Raw genomic sequence first — 24,243 nt, forward strand, 5'->3', positions numbered from 1 at the left:
CATTTGGTCTCATTTTTGACACATTTCAATTCACAATGTTCTGTTTTTCTGATAGGGGGGGCCGTCTATTTATTACGGACCCAAACAAGGTGAGATGTCAACATTCCCTATCCCATATGCTCCACGTATGCACCTGACTGACTGAATTTTCCTTGCAGACATCCTGGCCTGCTGTATTTTACGTCGTCATCCAAAATACATTTAGTTGCTCACAAGGCTGAGATTTGTAAAACGAGTTCTTACAAGAGTTGTAAAACGTGATGATCTCGATCTTCTTTTCACGGGTCTATGGTCAACGCTTGACTGGCGTGTCCATTTTGATCGCGATGAAAAATCCTTGTCCTACGGCCCTTCATCATAAAGGGTCGTAAAATACCCTTTCACTACCCTTGACGAACATCGTTATTTTGAACGTACAACTCCTGTAAGTACCAGTGCCAGACGTGGAAGAAATTCGGACTTAAGGTTTATGCCAATAAAACACAAAATACTGTCTTGTTTGAGTTGATAATAGTTTCAGTTCTCAAAGCCTTACGATGACATTTTTATATGCTCTTATTTACCTCCACCACCGAAGGTGAAGGAGGTTATGTTTTCACCCCTGTCTGTTTGTTTGCTTGTGTACATGATGTCTCAAAAAGTTGAGGACGGATCCGCGTGAAATTTTGCGCACAGGTTGGGTGTGTCACAAGGACTAACTGATTCGATTTTGGTGAAGATCCAGATCCGGATCCGACTACTAGAATTTTAAAAGTCACCATTGAGAGATAAGACCAAAAATGATATATAACACGATACCTCAAAAAGTTGTAGACGGATTCGGATGAAACTTCGTGGACGTGTTGGATATGAGGCAAGGACGACTTGATTCGATTTTGAAGATCCGGATACGAGATTTATTTGAAACTTTAAAGTGATTCTTCACCATTGAGAGATGGGGCTAAAAACGATATATTTATTGGGCCTGATATGTTCTCTTGGATCAAGCATTCCACGGCGGAGGTATGCGCTCCACCAATGTCCTTATAGTTTTAAATGTATTAATCAAATAGGAAGGCCCGTGTGCGTTTATTTTTCATCTGCACTTGTATACATTTGCTTATTATCCAGATTTGACTGTAGGTTGACTTGTAAAGAAAATCCTTCACATTTTGATGCACACTGCAATAGGAGACAATGTAATCCAGCTTACTTCTTGTGGAACCACCCACAATTAAGGTGATATCCAAATCAGGTTGGGATGTTTTTTCTTTTTTGTTTTTTTAATCCGATAAAATGGCTCACCTGATTATACTTCCTCATACTGACAAATTACCCACTGGGTCAAATGTACACTTTCCATTCTATGGTTGTACGAGTATTTGCTTGATTCATTAGTTTGCTCACACCGGAATTTGATCGAGTTTTGATTCCTAATTTAATGAATCCAACTATAAACTGTCATCCTGAGGCATTGCCTCATGGAGTTCGCCATCCTCTGGAGGGGACATTCGTCCAGTTGTTCCAATAACTTGTGCTATATATATCTTCTTTGGTGCCTTTTGGAAACATTAGACCCTTGTGTGTCAGTATTTTGGTGAATTCTAAATCCCTGCTCTGTTCTACAGGAGCAATGACTGATTAATCAGACTTGGTGGTGTAATGGCTGGAGCATCTGTCCTGAGTCTGGGAGGTCGGCAGTTCAAACCCCATCTGAGTCACACCAAAGACTTTAAAATGGTGCGTGCTGCTTCCTTGCTTGGTGTTCAGCATTTAAAGGATAACAACACGGACAATCCCCATAGGTTGGCATCCATGGGGAGGAGGAAATTCCTTCCATGGAAATGCCCTTCTGAGAGCGGTAAGAAAGGCGGCACCATTGTTGTGCAGTTACTGGTACCCAGAATACCCTTGGAAGTAATGGCACTTCCCTCATCAGTGGCTGTTTATCATGTCTAATAAGTGTGTGTGCGTGCGTGCGTGCGTGCGTGTGTGTGTGTGTGTGTTTTTCACAACGAAGTTTTGAGGCAGGATGATCCTATAAAAAGAAACCTATTGGGTCAAATAATTCCCTCTCCTGGGCGGACTGGAATATAAAATTGAGAATTTATCTTCCCGGTATTGGCTACAGTCCAATCCCACAGAGATGTGGGGAGCTGTAGCTCTGCTAAGCTCATGTTTAATAGGCAGAGTCTATGCAGCTGTTTAGCCAGAAGATCTTTTTTATAATTTAAATTGATCGTGGCTACTCCCAGAACTGTTGTGTTTACCACAGGCAGGGTAATGTGTGGCAGGCATTTCCTATCGGTTCGGATGCATGCAGCAATACCTGGTGTGATGGTTGCTTCCTGGTACACACGACAGTGGTGGGTGTGTTGTGTGTTTGTGTTGTTTGTTTTTTGTTGTTCTTCAGGAATATTCCCTCTTTCCCCTTCTCTGTCTTTGTCTTCTGCTTTAATTTGATTTTGCTAAATCGAGGAATCACACCCGATACATTCCAGGGAGCAAACATTGAACAATATTGTGCTTGTCTGTCATCAGCCAACCTTGTACAGCCCCTCCCCATCAGCCTCTTCAGCATCTTCCATCCTCAGCAACACTGTGCATTCGACCTGGCGGAGCGTGAGACACGCTTTTACTGCCACGTTTGCGCTTTGTGCTGTTAATCTGGTGACCATTCCAGTCCTGCAATTGGTGTGGAGTATTAACCTCAATGCAAAGGGCACATGTACTCTAACCTCTCGGTTTTTATTTCTGATCGGAACAACAAGACTAAACTGGGAGGATAGATCTCTTGCTTCCAGAATGCAGTTGGTGGGGTTGAGCATGTGACACCTCCCACGAGTCATCTGAGTGAGAATGTTCCACCCCACTCCATCTTGGGGGATTATCTCGGGTGCTCTGGTCGACCAGCTAATGGAAAGCTGGAAGCGGAGCCCCGTGAATTCGTGTTGGCGACAGGGTCGTGGCCAGCCCAGTCCACAGATGACAGCTCGCACATTTCGAATAGCCTCCTCAAAGCACTGATCGGCAATGTTTGGACACAAGCAATTATCTCTAATGATTGCGCCACGTGAATTCCGCTCTGTGTCTCCGAACCACGCGCGTTGCTCATCCCACGAGGCCTCCTAGCAATGCAAAGTGTTTGCTCAAGTCATCGAGGTTGGAATTTTTATACACCATTGAAAAAACATCTCATCAACATCAATAATGACAATGATAGAAGTTAGTATTTGTTTAAAGGTAACCAGGTATCTTCCACTACTGCATTCAAGACCAAAACCACCCACAGTGGAATTCCTATTCAAGTGAAAGAAACTTTAATTGGAAATGAAAAGTAAAATGAATGTACACTTTTTTTGACTAATCGACCCTATAGGACTTTGGCAGTTTAGGCAACAAATTATTTTAAAGCTTAATTGCAGATTCCACCATCAACAACTCAATAAATAGTGCCCTCCATAAGAGGTTCAGATCTTTGTTATCAGTAACTAATTATTGATACCCCATTGTCAATATTTTCTTTCCATCCATGGGAGTAAAACGAGGTTCATCTGGAAAGGATTTGTCATGGAAACCGCATCGTCATGTTGTTCATACATCGCTCGGCCCAAGCTATCCTCTATCGTCACAAATCACCGAGCGGTTATATTTGGTGTGACTCCTTCGGGAAAACCTATTGCGTCTTCTTCCTTTTATGCAAAATGTTGGCAAGAGCAAGAAAATTAAAATACCTCCACAAAATATAATTTTAATACATAGGAACGATCATAAATGAGATTGCAATAAATAGCCTTCACACGTTTCTCCTGTGCCACAAGAAGTCATCGGGACACAGCCGAACAAAGACAGAACGGAACACTAAACTCTCTGGACAGGAAGATGTTGCCTTTCACCTGGCCTTATCTCTCCTCAAAAGTGAGGGAAGTGGGAACACAACGGGAGAGGAAAGTGGGTGAGAGGAGGGGGGGAATAACATCAAATCACATGTGAGAAAGTAAGGAATGAGGTATAGGCCAAACCAGGATACTGCGCCTCCAGATGGCAGTCCGGTGCTAACTCGTACTATCCTCTTCTGCTGGATCCCCGCACAGGTTCCCAGTTGCATTCGCTCCCATGCTCTAAGCAGCACTGGAGTGAAGACAAGCTGCTGTACTCACTGCACATTCTGTCTGCACCAGAGATTTTGTGAACAGCTTTTGAGAGCTCTCTCACCAACCCTTTCCTCTGGCTTTCAGGAGTCTCAGTCAATGGCTTGACGCTCTCATAAATCGAGTTTGTGAGCGAAGAGGAACCATGCCCTTTTGTTGACATATCGGTCATGAGGCCTGAACGAGGGTTACACCGCACTCTGAGTTGTTCACGGGCTGCTTAGACTATTTAACGGAAGTACGATCCATCATATTTGAACAACACACAGTGCCGATAGAAATATTCTAGTTTTGTAATTTTATTTGGTTTTCACTTGGAAGTTGTGGGTTAGGATGTGTCAATAAAGAAGGAAAAAAAATCTGATTTAATGCAATTTAATTCCAGGCTATAAGGCAACAAAAGGTGAAAAATTTGAAAAGGGGGTGTAGACCTTCTATCGGCACTGTTGATGTCTTACTTCTTATCATGTTCATACAAACATGAGACTGACCTCTATGCTCCCTTGCCCCTATTTTACCCCACATAAGTGAAGCGAAAAGTGGGGTTAAGCAATTGGGGCAAGTCTGTCTGTCCGTTCAGTTTATGGTCGAGGAAGAACCAATTTTAGTTGAATGTTATTATATTTTGAACACGAATTGGAACATGAATAGGAAGACAAGTTTGTCGTTTTACCTTACTGTGGCCTCAAATTAGTCCCAATCGTACATGTGCAGAGAGGAGTGAGATCATATTTTAACTCTGGTTGACCGCTAGGCAGATAGACAAACTTGAAATTCATTCCAAACAGGAAACTTGCTCTTTTTAAGGACATCATAAAGGACCCAAACAACAGGCATTCCACAAATCGCCTTCAGAATACTTCCAAGATCCTTTCGATAAAGCGACATCTGCACGAGAGGGCATGGCATGTGGAGGGAAGATCCAGATCCCAATCTTCACCAAAATCTAATCTATTAGTACTCGTCACACACCCAAGCTTTAAACCAAATTTTGTCCAAATCCAAACATAACTTTTTGAGATGTCCTGCTGACAGACACAGACAAACAGACAGGGGTGAGAAGATAACTTCTGACCACCTTCTGTGGCGGAGGTAATACCAAACAAGCAATTAAATTTTGTTTAAGACCTTGGCACAACCTGTCTCCAAATGTGCATGCATAAAATCGTTATGGCTATTTTAAAATGGATATGATATAGAGTGGAGTCTTTGCCGACATGGGGAGCAGGACTTTGGGGGTAGTTTGACCAAATTAACATTTTATCATTCTTTCCATCAAAATTATTTTTCCAACTTGCTTGTTGGTAAGCAGTGATCTTCACAAAGTGGGGTTCAGCAATTGGTTCGCTCTGTCTGTGTCTCCAGACGTCAGAATGAAAAATCATGTGTGTGGGACAAGGATTGTTTCCCAAAATGACTCACAAAGCTTCTAAAATAAGCCAAAAATACTTGTAAATGTGCCGGCAAGAAAGGGGTGTGCCTTTGTGCAATGAAAGAGTTGCACAACTTTCTGAGCTCGCCAAAAGAGCTGATAGTTTGTAGCTCCACTACAAACACCCGAGGCTGCGTGGATTGGTTTAAGATTCCTAGACGGATTCTCATGATGCTGAGACTGAGATACATCTCAATGCAGGGCTCATGTTTTCTGAGATCTGTCTCAATGTAGGGCTCATGGTGTGGAGACTGAGACCCCATCTCAATGCAGGGCTCATGGTGCCAAACTAATTAAACTGCACCCTTAATATACTGCAAACGTGGACATCGTGGAAGACACTCGCTTGGGATCCCAACGTTTGTGTTTCTTTCTCTCTCTACTCTTGTCTTCCCTTCGTTCGGCGCCCCCATCGAGCTCAGGTGAGTTTCCCTCATCGCGGAATTCCCTGAGCAATCCTCCGAAAGGAAATATTTGAATATATTTCTTTCAATCATCTTCAAAAAGCCTCCAAAGTTATTAAACCACAACACAAATAAGCAATTTAATACCTCGAAGGTCTTCTAACCTCATTACTTCTTCTCGAGCAAACAACCTCTGTTTACAAATGTTATTTCGTCGTTTTGAATGACGACACAGCTCAACGTTAAGCATCTAGATGTTTATAAGTTACACTAGTTATCGATTTCGAGTCGTGAAGAAATACAACTGTACTAAGGGGCGTGGATTATCGGTTTTCAGGCATCCCACACGTCCTTCACGACAAGCACACCTGTGAGAGGGTCAAAGAGCATTTCTGGGTTTTTAATCTGTAAGTTACTATCTATGACGGTTTTTGTCATCGCATCTTTGTTTAAATGTGGAAAATGAAATTCTGCTGATGGTAATTGCAGAAAATATTTCAATAATGTCAATTATTATTGATTAAAAGGGTATGCCACAACAGGTGTCAGGTCAGGCCAGGTTAGATCTGTCACTTGCAACAGGTATCATGTAAACCTGTACTAGCCTGTTCCATGGTCGGGTTGTCGGCGGCTAAACCATCTCCCCCACCAGGTTTTTTGGTGAGGAGGGTGTATGATATGGACACCCAGCAGGATTAAAAACAAAACCTGTCAAAGGGTGGAAGAGCTCCTTGTGAGCCAACGGCCATCCATATCTAGTGCCCAACTGTGTCTGCGGACGTCCTCCTGCAGTTGGGTTACTTTTTATTAGGAGGTTGGTGGCAGGATTTGCACTCCGGCCACCGTAAAACCCTTCATTCCGCAAAACACAAAAATGCAAAGAAAATCTGAAAACCCACTCCGTGGGAGTACCTCCTGTGCAGCTTCCCTTCACAGGGCAGCTCACCGGATGACGGGATTGGGGCAAAGCCGTCAGGACCCCCAATCTTTCATGATAGGAGGGAAACCATGGGATAACATTCCCGGGTCACATTGCAGGAGAGTGTGTCGGAGTGGTGCTGAGGTGTCGTCCACCAGACGGCGGTCTACTTGGGTTAACCTGAGGCGGTCCCTTCGGGTGGGTGCCTGGAATGTCCTATCCCTAAGAGACGATGATCACCTGTCTCTGTTATCATCTGAGCTCACGCGTTTGGACATCAGTATTGCAGTACTGAGGTTTGGAGACCGGATCGTGGTGAGATCATGGTGGGTGGTTACACCTACTATTGGTCTGGTCGCTCTGACGGTTACCATTCCCAAGGAGTTTCTGCAGCTGTGTCCAATAAGCTGACTCCAATGATAATTGAGGTAACACTGGTCAACAAACATATGATGAGACGAAGGATTCGTCACTCCTTAGGTATAATTTCCCTGGTCTCTGTATATGCTCCGACTGAGGCGAGTGATCTCACTGTGAAGGACAAATTCTACGCCACGCTCGAGTCTGTGGTTGATCAGTGCCCCAGACGAGATACACTTCTAGTCTTGGGGGATTTCAAGGCATCGACTGGAACTGATAGGGATGGTTATGAGATGTGTGTTGGTCCCCATGGGTCAGGAACAATGAACCAGAAGAGCACTAAGTTCCTTGACTGTGCAAGAAGTCATGGACTTAGGGTGGCTGGTTCATGGTTTCAATGCCCACAAGCTCATCGCTGGACTTGGTATTCCAACGTTGGCGGTGTGGCAAAGGAGATTGACCGTGTCCTCGTTAATGGTCGCTGGAGGATGATCCAGAACTGCAGGGTCTACCGGAGTGCTCAGTTCCTCAATACTGACCACCGGCTTGTTGTAGCAACTCTGAAGTTGCACCTTAAATCCAGGAGAATGGTACCATCCCAGCCTAGACTGGATGTTGTCAAGCTCAAGAATGAGAGGGCAGCTGAGGAGTTTGCAAACAAGCTGAGTGCAGATTTGAGGAGTCTGGGTGCTTTGGGAGGTCCTGAAGAGTTGTGGAGTGCCTTCAAGACCACCGTCCTTGATGTTGCCGGTAGATGTCTTGGAACTCACCGCAGGGCAAAGAAGAATTTTGTCTCTCAAGCGACACTGGATACCATTGACCAGAGTCGCAGGGCCAGGCTGAATGGCAGAGCTGGGCTGTTCAGGGTGCTGAGGCGTAAAACTGTACGTGCACTGAGGGTGGACAAGGAGGCCTATGTGCGAGGAATCTGTGAGGGGGTAGAGCATCACCTGTGGTCAAGGGATTCTTGTCTCACTTACAGGGGAATTCTTGCATTGCGTTCATCCAAGCCCATCCCTCGGTGTACTGCAGTTAGAGCAGAGTGTGGTGGGCTCTTGACAGAGGAGTCCGAAGTGAAGGCCCGCTGGGCCGGTTACTTTGAGCGGTTGTACCAGGCTGATCCACCAGCTGTCGAGTTGGACGCCAGGGGTGTTACAATCCCTGTTGCTGACCCTCCAATCAACTGTGGTCCACCTTCGCTTGTGAAAACACATGCTGTGGTGAACCGGTTGAAATGGGGTAAAGCTCCAGGGATCTGTGGCATCCATGCTGAACTTCTCAAGGCTGGTGGAAATGCTGCACTCGTGTCATTGTATGCAGTTCTGTGCTCTGCCTGGAACACAGGCATCATCCCAACTGACTGCAAGAGGGGCCTTATTGTCCCTCTCTGGAAAGGAAAGGGTGATCGCCATGACTGCAACAACTACCGAAGGGTGATGCTACTCTCAGTGCTGGCCAAGGTCTTTGCTCAGATAATTATTGATTGGGGTTCGCCACCATCTGCTTGAGCACCAGCGTCCAGAGCAGTCAGGCTTTACACCAAAGAGGTCAACGATTGACTGTATCCTTTCTCTTCGGGTCCTCATCGAATGCAGACGAGAGTTTCGGCAGGGGCTGCTTGCAGCCTATGTTGATCTCTGCAAAGCGTTCGATTCAGTGAATCGGGATGTCCTCTGGAGGATTCTTGGTCTTCGTGGGGTGCCACCAGAACTGATCGATCTTATGTCTGAACTCTACTCTGGCACTGAGAGTGCTGTGAGATGTGGTGGTACCATCTCTGACATTTCCTGTTGTTACTGGAGTTTGTCAGGGGTGTGTACTGGCCCCTCACTTTTCAGCACTTGTCTGGACTGGATTCTAGGGAGGATGTCTGAGAGATCAAACTGTGGTGCATTGTGTGGGAATGTCAAGATCTCTGAGTTGATTTCGCAGATGATTCAGTCATCTTTGCGGAGACTTTCGATATCCTTTTGGGGGCCCTCGAGGTGCTGAATGAGGAGTCAGAGCCGCTGGGATTATGGGTTTCCTGGGTCAAAACTAAGATCCAGGCTTTCGGTGACATCTTGGATGCTGCTGTCCGGTCTGTGTCTGTTTGTGGTGAGGATGTTGAGGTCGTGGAGAGATTCACTTACCTTGGCAGTGATATTCATGTCTCTGCCGGCTGTGAGTCAGAGGTGAATAGACATCTGGGTCGGGCATGGGGAGTCATGGATTCACTGGATAATGGGGTGTGGTGCTGCCGGTACCTGTGCGGGGGGTCAAAAGTCCGAGTCTTCAGGTCCTTGGTGCTTCCAGTCTTGCTCTATGGATGTGAGACTTGGACTCTGACCAAGGATCTGAGATTGAGACTTAATTCCTTTGGTACCAGGTCTCTTTGGAGAATCCTTGGCTATCGCTGGTCGGACTTTGTGTCCAACGAGCGGTTGCTGAGAGACTCAAAGGAGATTTGTTACCTGCATAGTCTGTTACCGGCTGTATGGACATGTGGCTCGTTTTCCTGACGCTGATCCTGCTCACCAGATTCTCTCAGCGAGGGAGTCTCGTGAGTGGAGGAGGCCAATGGGCCGACCACATGCCTCGTGGTTGCAGCAGGTTGATCAGCATCTCAAGGAGATGGGGATGGGCCAGGCATCTGCCTGGGGGATGGTCAGACGGAGGCCCCTGGAGTACCGGCGGAAAGTGGGCGCAGTGACTCGCTGCTCTGGTGCATGCTCCCTTACCTGTACTGACCACAACAGGGGTGTGTTCCGATAGCTCGCAGCTTGCCATCGCTTTCCAGGCCAGTTGTTCCGTATGAACCGCTTGCCAAGCAGAGCAAGCTATCAAAGGATTTTAGGGCTGGAGTGTGTTCTTTTCGCAAGCAACTTGCCATGCATCAACTTTCTTAACAATCCTCTTGTGGAAGTTCAGTCATCAAACTCCTGGGTCTCACCATGAGCCATGATCTTTCTTGGGCAATGCACATTTCAAAGTTAACCTCCAAAGCCAGTCGCCAACTGGGCATCCTCTGTCGTACAAAGTCCTCCATTGGCACACCTGAACTATCCACATACAAGGCCTTCATCCACAGCTTCATGAAGTACTGCTCTCTCCCCTGGGCTGGCTTCCCTGCCTCACATCTTTCTCAGCTTAATGTCTTGGAAACCAATGCCTTCAAGATCATTGGTATCTCCTCCACTAAACCTGAGTCTATGGGTCTATCACTTCGCCATTGTAGACAGGTCGGTGGTCTCTCTGTCTTCTCCCACCTCCTTTCTGGTCATGCCCCCACTGCTCTTAAGACGCTTTCTTAACATCCATCTCCAGTCATTAAGAAACATAACTAACCCTAACCCTATCCCTAACCCTAACCCTGCTCACAAGACGAGTTGAGTTGCTTTGTTCCCTCCACTTTTCTGCAGGCCACATACAATCCACCATCAACACTCTTCTGGTGAAACTACCTAATACCACGATCGCTGCTCACCTCCACTCACTCGTTCCTCTTTTTCCCACTTGAGGAACCAACCTCCACATCCTAGTCGATATCATTCTTTCCCCCAGATATTCAAGACAGCTGTTCACCTCCTTCTCAGATTGTCCCCAATCCAAAACCATGATCTTTTCTGCCCTCATGAGCCCATCCACCCCCCCCCCTCCCCACCCAAATGCCTCCTCCTCCCAAATTTCCAGTTTTCCCTCCTGACAGTTTCCTTCTGCATCCATCTTCTCCACCCCATGCATCCTCTCCTGTCCCTCAATTCACCCCACACCCATTGTTCATCCAAGTCTGCCTCCATCTTGGTGTTCAACTCTGCCTTTAATCTTTCCCCCTCTTGCTTCTTTTCCTTTTGTCCTGTTGTGCCCTGATCTGTTCAGTGTACTTGCTCTTCCACGAGCGTCGACTATGTCTATAAAAAATCCCATACCTTTTTATCGGATCCGGATCCGGATCTTCACCAAAATTGAATCGATTCGCCCTTGTGACGCACCCAACCTGTCCACTAAATTTCGTCCGAATCCATCTATAACATTTGGAGATATCCTGCTCACAGAAAAACAGATTGGTGAAAACATAACCTCCGTCCAGCTTTGGTGGCCGAGCTCATGAAACTTTTGTCTGAAAAAGGATCTCATTTGTATCATGATGATGTCATTCATTCAACTGCTGGTGTTAAAATAGTTCACTGCTGAAGACTGAAAACTAAATTTATCAAGACAAGACGAATGCACGAGATTTTCTACTTGGGTTTTGACATTTCTTACCTTTTTTTTATCAACAATTTTAGGATGGTGCATCGACGGGTGACATAGAAGTTGTCATCATAATGATGTCATAATCATTTTAACATCAAAATGATGTCGCCTTATGTAAAGTACAGAAGATTTATCAACAAGTTTGTTCACGTTTTTCAAAAAAAAGGTTTCCTTTGCAAAACCCTTCAGTTGTTTTCAAGGACAATGCACAGAAGCCTCGAATTTTTTTTTACGATTTACAGACGGCAGAACACGAAAGGCTATATTTTTCCTACATTTTCATCGGCCTGAAGTGCAACTTTTGCAGCCACATTTAGATGGTTTTTGGCATATCTCAGCGACTTCTGGTCATTCAGACCACACTGGACTCCTTCGTTGACAAGAACCAGGCCAAGATTCCCAGCGTTTGATTCGGTGATCACTTTTTCACACATCTGTTGCCAGATGTTAGCTTGGTCGGCAGCCCGTTTAGTATGTTCCACCAATGCTGCTTCTGTCGGTGGTAGATTCTCAATTTCTCTGTTCTTCATTGCAAACGGCTCCAGACGGCATTCATTCACTTTGAGCTTGCTACTTGTGTTGTCGTAAAGTAATATAACGAAGCGTTCTATCATTTGCACCTACAGTACGTGGAAGCGTTTCCTGGTTGGACGGCAAGGGCAGCAATAATGGTTCCGCAATAATGGTTGCCAGTTGTTTGGTAGATGCGCTGAACATTCTACCCTTCTACTGCCTCCAATGCCTCTACATTCACATGCTTTTAGCTTTGTGGTCGATATGTGTTCCAGACAATCTCTAACCTCTGTCCACCTTTGAGTTAGCTAGAAATATATGGTAGAAAACAGTTTTTCGTGTAGTCGTTAAATGTTTGCCATCCTTTTGGTTTGATCATGTTTACAATGGCTGTACCGTCGCTGAAAACTGCTTTTTATGCAGGTGGATCAGACTCTGATGGAAGGAGATACTTCATCAAGACACTTGAGCAAGTCGGTCTTCGTTCCCTTTTGCTAATTGCCACTTTAAGACAACGATTGGGGGCGATTTCTGATTTTAATAATTGAAAAAACTGGCAGATTGCTATCTCGCATTTGACAAGAGATGTATAACCGCAAAAAAAAAAAAAACAAGGAACAGTTTTGCTTTAACGATGCGACCTCTTCTTGAATATGGCTTGCTTTTCATGCAGACGAAGTAGCAAATATACACACGATTTTGTTCTTTTCAATCTTGTCATAAATCGATCCATTCCCTTCAATCAACCTATCCATGCAAAACTTCTCGTACTGCCCTTGGCCAAGCTCGTTAGTTTGTAGACATTCTTTGTTAACCTCCGCCATCTTCGAAGATGGATGGAGGTTACTGTTTTCACCCCTTTCTGTTTGTTTGTTTGTGAACAGTATTACGGAAAAACTCCTCGACGGATTTCGACGAAACTTGGTGGGGGGTGGGGGGGTATGTATGGTCCAAGGATCATGCCATTAAATTTTGGACTTGGTCCCCCCCCCCCAAAAAAATTGTTAGAGAAATGTTTTTTTTTTTTTGCATTTCTACATGTTTTGAGTGATTTCCAACCCCCCCCCCCAAAAAAATTGTTCCCCCCCCCCAAAAGAATTTTTTTTGCATTTCTACATATTTTAAGTGATTTCCACCCCCCCCCCCAAAAAAAAATTGTTACCACCCCCCAAAAAATTTAGAGAAAATTTTTTTTATTTTGCATTTCTACATATTTTAAGTGATTTCCACCCCCCCCAAAAAAAATTGTTAGAGAGAAAAATTTTTGCAACTTTTTTTTCAACAAAATTTCGATTTTATTTTTGCATTTCTACATGTTTTAAGTGATTTCCAACCCCCCCCCCAACCCCCCCCAAAAAAATGTTGAAGAAAAGAACTATAACTCTGTCAGCACTGTTGACATCATATTTAATGAATAAGATATAAGATTCACTTGAGTGACCCAGCAGTGTTGGCGGCGGAGGTTTTGCACTCTCCCGAGTGCTCCCCCTCTAGTTGCCTCTGAGATGGTATTTCTTTTGTTTCGAGAGATATACGATCCGATGATGTTTCCATGAAGGGTTTCCATAAGCTTCAAAGGTTGATACCGACATCACCTGCTTTCTTCGCTGTTTTTCGACGATTGTAGTCGTTCAGTCCGTTGACTTCTTGCAAAGACAACAGCGTCCAGCCATTGCCTCTGGAGTCTAGATCATCACACTTCTGGTCTCCAAGCATTCCATCAGCGAAGGGAGCTGCTGAACAGACCCTAAAAGTAATTTTAAAAAAGATTGATGGAATTTCGAATGAAGATAAAAAAATTCAAAACTAAGAAATTAATAAGAACGATGACGTCATTGTGACGTCATCGCCATATAATCTAACAAGCAATACTTTCATTGGAAATTTTGCACTTTGGAGGTTACAGCTAAGCAATTGTGATGCTGCTTAGATAAACGATCAACCAAAATGGTTAGATGATACAAAATACTCGTATGACGTCATAGATGGGATTTTTGCATGCCATGCCTCTCAATCAATTTTGATGCAGGTGAGCATAAATGATCTATGTGCCAATTTTCATGCTTTTATGACATTTTAAATAATTCTAGCATATTTATGCACATAACGACTCCAACAGTGACAGATCCAAGTTTTTGAAAAGCAGGGATGGTGGTGGGGAGCGGCAGGGTTTCTTTATGGGGATCTTGAAAACAGTTCTTTTTTTCCCCCCCTCAAAGAAATGGGGTCCCCACCCATTTATCCACCTCTTGCATTATCCAGACACGTGTCCACATATACCCTTCGCCCATATGGCAGTGTGCTACACATCATTTGTGTTCTCCGGTTTGCTGTTTTCGGCAATGAAAGGTAGCCGAGGTCTTGGATATGGCTGCGCGTGGTGAACACTTTCCCTCCAGAAGCTAAATTGCTCAGATCCGGAGAACGGCCACTGTATCCAATGCATTTAGTTTACAGGGCCACTTCCTGTGTTAAAATTGTTTGAGCATGCTTCCTGTAAACAGTGACCAGACACTGGTTCTTTGAGCAGGAAAGCAAAGAAAGATGGAAGCAATAGATTATTGTTTGTTGGTCTAGCCCAGTGACTTCACGTTTAAATTGTGTCCGCCTTTCCTGAGCCATGATAAGCTGACCCTATCTGCATCAGAATTTCTTGGAAGCTCGGATTTTCATGAATGAATATGAGTAGCTGAAAAGAATTGCTTGCGCCGCAGTTTTTCAAATGTATACCGCCTTCAGTGGTGGCTTTTGAACTTTCAGTGGTTGCACCATTAATAAATACGAGTTCCCTCACAAGGAACTTCGATGCAGGAGGAAGCCATGCACTATTATTCCCAACCTATGGTTGTTTGTCCATGCTCTCTCCGAAATGCTGAGTGTCAAGCAAGAAAGCAGCATGTACCATTTTATAAAGTCTTTGGTATGTCTTGGCCGTGGTTGAACTGCCGACGACCTCGATCAAGAGCAGACGGTCTCACCATTACACCAACCATTCATGTTTAAATACGAACAAATTTATTTATTTAATGACATAGGCTGATTTTTAGGATTGTTTTCAAAGTAAAGTACATATCTTTGGTTCGACAGGATGGTGCAGAGGTAGTGCACTTGACTTTAAGATGTCCAGCCTAGTTGGGTTCGATTCGTCACCCAACTATAACTGTTCGGCAGGGCATTAAATCACAAATCTCTCGAATGGACATCGAGCTTGGTGTCCCATCTGCTAACATTAGTTGGTGAATGCTAAAGATCCCTCGGTCTCTTTCACGAAAAGTCAGCTCGTTATCACCGACTCTTCGTGAAAGATAGCGACAAAGAGAACAAATTCCCCGAAACAGCGTGAAAGACAGCAAAAGCACCTCCAAACCAGAACGGGACTCAGTGGAGCGCATACCTACACCAAATTGAACAGTTTACGTTTTGTATCCCACTGATAGGCTGGATCTGGATCCGGACCGGATCCAAAATCGAATCGGCTTGTTCTTGTCCTCTAAACACCTCATCCACCTAGTTTTGTCATAACCCATCTTCAACTTTTTGAATCATCATGATATTCTGAATATCGTTTTTGGTCCCATCTCTCAATAGTGAAGAATCACTTTTAAAATTCTCGTTTAAGATCCGCATCCGGATCTTCACCAAAATCGAATCGATCCGTCCTTGTCGCACACCGAACCTCTCCACCAAATTTCGTCTGAATCCGTCCACAACTTTATGAGATATCCTGTTCACGGACGGGGGTGAAAATATATCCTCCGTCCACCTTTAGCGGTGGAGGTAACAAATTTCATTCCTACCCTAATCAGTTCCAATAGAATGTCAAGTCTGTCCAGTTAGTTTGTGAAAGACTGAGGTCAATCTCCTTCTTGAAGCCAACCACAACAGAATGTGAGATTAATTGGTGCCATCAAAAGAGTTACAGTAAGAGTTTCAAAGCACACATCTTTGAAAGCAATACAAACTTTCACGAGTAAAACGAAGGCATAAACGAGTTAACTTCTGAACCGAAGTAAAACAAATAATGATAATAATTCCCACCTGTGAAACCAATTTCCACATTCTCTTCAATCCCATTCTTTCCTCCAGGTGTTCAAGTTACCTTTCTTGGAGCGTCACCCTGGTACGCGGTTTGTGATTTGGTAGAATCACCGTGGCGTGAGTCAAACTCGCGGACGTTACAACTTGGTGTAAAATCATCGTTACGAGGGTTTGAAACCACAGCGGTTTGTTTTCGGTAAATCGCTCGGTACCCATCCTTTCACACGGACGAATCGACTAATGAACTTGAACATGTTTTTGATTGAATAATGGCTCATAAACTCTCACTTCATTTCAATAAAACCAACCACAGTACGTGGCTTTTAGTAATACAATTTATATGCTTCCAGGACCCATTTTCATTAACCAAGCAGGTTTATCTAAAGTAGAGAACACATTTATTGGTGTTTTAGTTGTGATAATTTATTGTGGACAATGCATGTGAATCATTTATGCAAAACATTTTCTAGAAGTGCTGGCAATACAAGAGAGATGCGTGTGTGTGTGTGTGTGTGTGTGTGTGTGTGTGTGTGTGTGTGTGTGTGTGTGTGTGTGTGTGTGTGTGTGTGTGTGTGTGTGTGTGTGTGTGTGTGTGTGTGTGTGTGTGTGTGTGTCCATTTCTCTCAGAGACGACTGAATGGATCTTCGTCAAACTATAGAGGTTCATCACTGAGTGCCGGGGAGTTTTTTTTCAGGCAAAATAAAAATTTTGGAAATTTTGGAAAAAATTAAGTTGAATTTTGTTTTTTTTTTAATCACTCTCTCGTGCCGCTGCCATTATAATTATGTGAAAGGTAATATTAAATGATCCCCAACCCCATTCCAATTAGTGGGTGTAGGGAAGTGTTTCGGACCCTGCAAAATATAGAAATAAAACAAAATTTGATTTCTTCAAAATGCCAACAGGATTAAAATAGCACTGCGTAATGCTGGGTACCTATGATAGCTATTAATAAAATAAAGAATTTTCCCCCAAAACAATACTTATTTTATTATATTCTTCTCTGATCTTATCTCAGCTGAATTATTGTTGACTTGCTTGGATCACTTCCTTAAAGTTGCAGATTGATAAGATCTTATTCATACAAAAAGGAATTATGAGATTTATTTGTAATAGAAGTTATTATTATTTTCCTACGAACTATTTGTTTTTTTAATTTTAAAATAAAATTTTAAATTTTATATATATATATATATATATATATATATAAATTATATATATATATATAAATAAAATTTTAAAATAAAATTTTAAACACAAATGACTTGTACTTATTTTTTTCATTTTGGAACCCTTATTTTCCAGCAAGATAGAAAATAATTGCCAAATAAACTTGTGCAATTATTTACTAATAATTGTGAAGTGCATGGTTATTCTACTAGACAAACCAGGATGTTCCACCTCCCACGAGTAAGAACAAATTCTACAACAAAATATATAATTTTTACTGGATGCCAATTTTGGAATGCCAATTTCCAATTGGATTTCCAATTGCCAAAATTGGATGCCAATTTCGTTCAAAATCTTCATCTTACGTTTAAATATATGGAACTTCCAGCTTCCATACATTTAAACATAAGTTGAAATTATTATTGCTGAATCGGTATAGAGTGGACACGTAAGTATTTTCACCTCTTGTGCCAAAGTTCCTTGCGTATTCTTGTGTGTATTGAAAATTTGCGTTTCTTGGACTATTGTATCTCCGTTTGATAGAGATTTGTGGTCCTGAGCTCTTGCTCCCAACGACGTTTGAAAGAGATTTGTGCTCCTGAAGGTAGAGCGAAAATTATTTTATAAACACCTTTTTCCCCACCCCACTGCCAACTCGATTATCACCAATTTGATTTACTAAAGGCAAGTAGAGCTCTATGATGAAAATGTTGACCTGAGTTCAATGAAAAACTTTGAAACTCGTGTCGACATTATAATATTCGATCAACACCAAAAAATTATCTTTAATGCCAAGGCAAATGAAAATCCCTAAAGAGTATGGTAAATGTCAGAATTATACATTAACATTCACCACATCATATATATCAATAAACATTTACCATACCATATAGGCCTACACAGACAGCTCTGCAAGGTGCATTATTGCCTTCTTAACTAGAGAGTTCATAGAACACCTTACTCCATGCAGTTTTGAGAAAAAGGACATAGGAGTTGTCTTTTCAACTCTTGCTTTGCGTTTCCGAACACGATCTATATTAGCTTTGTTCATGAGCTTTGGATAACAGACACGGTGGTAACCATAGGAAGCTGACTTGTCAAACAGAATAGTCCAGAGCTGAACCTTCTGCCAACAATTCTTGGAGAAATTGATGATTTTGGAATGATCTTTTAAGAAAAAGATGCACAAAACAAACATCTTTTGGGCAAAGTTAGTTCTGTTGGTGCATCACTCGGAGCCAACATATTTGTCTGAATTTCACTGTTACTCTGTCCTCAGAGCATGCGGCCAATTTGAAACCGTAAAATTTTGCACAAGTAATATTTAAAGTGAAGGGTTTTGGAAGTGCAAAGAAGGCAATTTGTGTTCTACAGTGTTCAAATAGATAATTCAACAGAAATATAATTAAGGCTTTAAAGGTTGTAGAAATTGTTGGTTTTTGTTTTTTGCAATATTACCGTCGTTGATGCATCCTCTTTTACACCACCTTATTACACATTATATTAGTTATTCCTGTTATTTGTGCCCTTTATGATGTCCCTAAAACCAGTAATTTTTCTTTTTGGAATGATTTGCAATTGTGTTTGACTGATGGAGTAAAACAATCACCTTACTCCTCTGTGCGCATGCACAGTCAGGACGAGATTCCATCCAATTTGCCAAATGCAGAACCAAAGTACTGCTAAACTGCAAGTTCATGTTCTGATTCGTGTTCAAAATATAGAATTCAATTGAAATGAGGTAGTTCCTCGATCATAGACTGACATTTGTCAGACAAACAGAGTTAAGCAAATGTTTAACCCCGCTTCAAGATATGTACTTGGGGTAATGATGGCAAGACGAGAGATGTACCTCAAGTGAAAGTGACAGCGGTGTTCAAAAACCTTTTGGAATGAGGTACAATGAATGTAGTAACGAGGAATAACAATCACAATCCCACAACAAATGTAAAATGTCAAAAGATATTGTGATGCTAAACCATAAGGGGATTGTCATGATGTATTATGCCATCGTAATGTGGTGTCATTCTTCATGGTTATTCTTCTTCTTCGTTCTGCTTCTTCATTCTCCTCCATCCATCACAATCTCACAACAAAAGTAAAATGTCAAAAGATGACCAGTGATCATTGGAGCAACAGGAATAATGAAGAAGAACCTTAGGCATCCAAAAAGGCTGTGATGAATATCACCTTAACAATCTTCCCCTCTTCGCTCCTCACACCGCCGGATTGTACACGTATTCTGAAAGCAAAAGTTTACTTTCTCATCCTTTGTTGTGTTTTATATATTTTTAGATCCTCGTGGAGGATCTCTAAGCCTTACTCACATTGTTGTTCTTCATCTTCTTCTTGTGGACTTTTTTGTTTCGCAGCCTACAGTTTTCATCAAAACTTCCTGAAACTTGGCATATATATATATATATATATATATATATATATATATATATATATATATATATATATATATATATATGTAAATGTAAAAATACCCTGCGCAGACAGTAAACATCTCCGATTTTGAAAATTCCTCCTAGAAAAAAAAGTTATGACGTCAAAATATCTCCACTAATGGAAATCGCCGAAAAAATTATCTCCGAAACTAGGCAAGCTTTTTGAATTCTGTTTGCGGGAATCGAATAGGGCATTAGCAGAGATGAATTACCGCACATATGATACATCACTATGACGTCATATCAATTTTTATGACGTCATTCCTGTTTTTTGACATTTTTTGTTTCACAACCCAGAGTTTTCGTCGGATCTTCGTGAAACTTGCCATGTATATGCAGAAAGCCCACGCACAGGCAGTAACCATCTCCGATTTTGGAAATTCTTCCTAGAAAAAAGTTGACGTCATAATATCGCCGCTAATGGAAATCACCTATGCCTTTATCTCCGAAAGTAGGCAAGCTGTTTGAATTTTGTTTGCGGAAATCAAGCCGGACATTAGCACAGATAATAATTTATCGCAAACCTGATACATCACAATGATTTCATATTCGTTTTTATGACGTCATCATTAAGAGGACGAGGATCTTAGCTCATTTGAGCTTGTTTAATTTGATTTTTCAAGTGCAATTTTTTGAAGTAATAAAATGCTTAATGTTTCATATATTTTGTTATTTTGGTTTGGATTAAATACATCTATGTTATTAAATTGTTTTGATACTTGTGTCAGTTGATTTCTGTGATGGTTTGGATATGTATCGCTTTTGGAATGGTTTTGTACATCTTCCCCCCTCCCACGATTCTGGCCTGGTTTGGTTGAGTCCACATTTATGTTCGATTTATTTTCCCAATAAAACTATTAATGTTTCATATATTTATTAATTTTGGGTTGCATGCACTTGCCCATAGACAAAGTAACTTCCTCATGTTGGAATCACCATCATGGCTTCAGCAGTTATTGAGTTAGGTTGGGCTACAGTTTTACATTGTTTTTAGAGGCGAAGAAGAAGAAGAAGAAGAAGAAGAAGAAGAAGTACAAATTGACGTATTAGCGATCTATTCTGGTGTCTTTTTAAGTCTTGGTAGTTCAATAAACGCTCGAGAATAAAAGGTATGCCTTTTCAATGCTTATGACTTCACTCTTTAGGAGTTTATGAGTGTATCATTGTATATGCATTTGGATGGGTGGCCATTTTTTTCCTGTATCATCCCTCAATTTGCAATACTACCATATTCCATGATTTTGTGTGCTCCTTCCATGTCAAGCTAAAAGGTTTCTGCTGCCCGTTGGAAGTGCTGCATCAAGGTCCCAGTATTAAAATCTAAGTGTTAAGGTCGATTATTAGCTTTGCAACCAAGTAAATAAATTATTAGTTTTCCAACGGTACCAGGAACCCATTAGAATGAAGTGTGTGTCACACACACACCATGGACACTTCTTCTTTTTGTTATTTCATATGCAGCTGCTGGTTGCATCATTTTCTGGAAGCTTGGCAGTGCCCCTGTTACCAGTAATTGCTGGTTCTCATTTTGCCATCCTTGGAAGAATGACAGACTGAGTCCACCCACCTGGTGTTATTTCAACAGCATGACAGGGGCTCAAACTCAAGACCTGAAGCTCTTAAGCCAGCCACCTTAACCACTAAGCCAACACCAGGCTTCTTATTTTGTTAGTGGAAGATGATTCGTAAAAATATTTAATGACTCATCATTAAGTGCTAATACTATATTACCGAAGTATATTTTGAAAAATAAATAAGGTTGGCATATTTTGGACTGTCTTAAGTATCAAGTTCCGATACCTTTTTGGATGCACCTCGTAGGACAAAAATGATCAATGGCAAATGCAATCGGAGGCTGATCAGTAAATCTGTGTCCGAACAGGCACGAACCCTCTAACGATATAACGTACAGTATATAAAAGTGAACTATTTTATCAATGGTAATTTCGTTATGGTTTAGTGAAGGTAATTGTTGTAAACGGACTTTGTAGGATAATGAATACATAGCTTGTAGAACAGGCTTAACTAACAGAAGTAGAAACACAACAATACAGGCAGAACATGGGATAATTAGTAAAGGTTAAAACATACATAACCCCAACAGTATATAATCCGAAAGATAAGCTGATAAACTAGTAAAATGATGAAGTATAAATGAAGCCAATTGTTGAGGAGTTCGCAGCCAGGGTCCGGGGTCGTGCCCTGCCGCTCAGCCTGGGTGGTCTACGCTGCTTACTCAGGATCGCGCTTTGTGTAAGAATGGGGGATCTCCCTTTATCTCTTTTTCTGCCCTTTCTCTCTCTCTCTCTCTCTCCCTTGCTACTGCCCACTCAGAATCAACGCTTCTTCCCTCCACTGCTCTGGCACCCCTACCTCTACGAAAGCATCTCTCCACACCCCTTTATTCCCCCTCCAATACTTAAGCCCTGCTCACCCTTTCTTTACAACAGCTTGATCGAGCCCGTTAATCAGGAAGAAATACACAAATGTTGAGTGAATGCAACAACGGAGGAAGAGAAAGTGAAGAGGGGAAAGTACATATATATCAAGGGGGTGTTTTGGGAAAGGAGTTCTTTGGGTGGGTCAGCGGTTATGAGAGTGGGGAAGCGGATGGGTTTTCCTGCATGTGGATCTAAAGAAGAGACCGTCTGGGTGGTTTAGCAAGCAAGAGAGGGGAGAAGTGTATGGGTGATCTCCTGTGTGTGGACCTAAAGAAGAGACTGGGTGGTTTAGCAAGCAGGAGAGTGGAGAAGTGTATGGGTGATCTCCTGTGTGTGGACCTAAAGAAGAGACTGGGTGGTTTAGCAAGCAAGAGAGTGGAGAAGCATATTGGTGATCTCCTGTGTGTGGATTAAAATGAGAGACCGTCAGATGATCGTCATGCATCGCATCGGCTGTATAACGAATATGAACCACTTTTGTGTCGAAGAATTGAAAACTGTCAAACACGTTTCCTTCGACCTTCGCCTCACACGTCACCCGTGGAACACACAGTGGTTTAAAAATGGCCACACGGCAGCTTGGTTTAAGCCGCTTGGGAGATCCTTGCCTTAATTAAGGCCAATAACATGGAATTATGTGAAACTACTTTATGTTTGGTGGGTCAAGCCTATGGTTTGTGACCACATAATGCTTAAGTTGTGTTGGCCATGAAAGAAAATTGATAAGCAAGCGATATATTTGGTTCAACAAGTGAGTAATTTCCACCGGTGACCGATGTTCGAGATTCCACCTGGCCAAAGACATACGAGCTGAATCATAGGTCCCAGGACACGGTTTTAGTTGCTTTTAATTTTTGACAAATTGTAATTTTATAATAACAAATTTTAGGTTGTCTGCTGCACTTGCTGTCGAGTACCCTTCCAATGTAAAATGCCTTTTTCCCCATTTAAGATGATTTGATTTTGAAGGTGCTGCCTTTTCCGAAACTCTCCTCAAAGTCTTCTTGCGCCTGTTTCATAGTCTTGTTTGTGTTTCTCCTCTCGTGGTACCACACCGCTGCTACCAGACTCTCTACCACTATAAATGGACTTGTGTCTCTGCCATCTTGGTTTAATTTATTACTTGTATTATCTGAAAAAAAAAGAGGAAAACAAAATTAATAAATGGAAAAAAACAAATCTTGCTTAAACAGCTAAAACCATGTCCTGGGACTTATGATTCACCCTGTAAAACGTTTGGCTTTGCATCATAAATACCTCTCCTTTCTTTTTCACGCTCATCACTTCCTTTTAGTGACTACTAAAGAAACAGATAGAGTAAAAACAAGGAGCTGATACTCTGGGTCCCCTACTTTTTGGGGTGGAATGTGGAATAGATCTGTACAATACTTCTTCTTTCAGCTGCTCCCGTTCGGGGTCGCCACAGCGGATCATCCGTATGATCCGCATAGTGATTTGGCACATGTTTTATGCCGGATGCCCTTCCTGACGCAACCCTGGTCGCCTCTTACGACGCAGGGATATGGTACACCTATTTTAACCGGGGTATACACCGGCCCAGTACACTGGTACTCACTTTGCCGACCTCAGAAGGATGACAGGCTGAGTCAACCCCCTGGTGTATTAATTCAGTGGCCCAACAGGGCTTGAACTCAGGACCTTTTGGATCCCAAGCCGCCGCCCTAACCACTGCGCCAACACCAGGCTCATCTGTACAATATGAAAGGTAAATGTTCAACGGTTTTTTTTTTAAATATCGCGTGCACAAGCCAAGTTCTCAAGATGGTTGCCATGGCAACATAATTCAGCCGATCACCGTGGTGATCTAACCAGGTTGAGTTAATGTCATGGGGAATAGGGGGTCTGCAACATGAAAGGTAAATGTTCAATGATTTTTGAAATATCGGGTACACAAAAGTACATGGACGGATGATCGGTCAGTCGGTCGGAGCTCATTTTAATGTCCCGTCTCTGATGTTGGAGGTGCTGGGGACAAAAATTCAAAAGACGTACATAAGTTAGAGGTCGTGGTTGCTGGTATGCACACTCATCTCTGAGCCGTATAGCTGAGGTTGGGATCTCAACCCAGTTATAAACTGCCATCCTGGTGTTTCGGAGAGCGAAATGTGAATGTGTGCCCCGTCCCTCG

The 24,243-nt window shown here is 42.5% G+C and overlaps 1 protein-coding gene across 1 annotated transcript in view; it reads right to left on the reverse strand.

Annotated features, from left to right (window-relative positions):
• Positions 1 to 13,376: 13,376 nt before the first annotated feature.
• Positions 13,377 to 24,243, reverse strand: part of LOC147016640 (forkhead box protein D1-like) — a 33,633-nt gene continuing 22,766 nt past the window's right edge. Inside the window, exon 2 of the transcript XR_015049131.1 lies at positions 13,377 to 13,741. The gene's annotated coding sequence lies outside the window, so the exon portion shown is untranslated. The remainder of the gene's footprint in view (positions 13,742 to 24,243) is intronic.

The sequence above is a fragment of the Eptatretus burgeri genome, chromosome 11 (assembly GCF_056783735.1).
Source record: "Eptatretus burgeri isolate ZD-2024b chromosome 11, Ebu_testis_v1, whole genome shotgun sequence".
Lineage (NCBI taxonomy): Eukaryota > Metazoa > Chordata > Myxini > Myxiniformes > Myxinidae > Eptatretus > Eptatretus burgeri.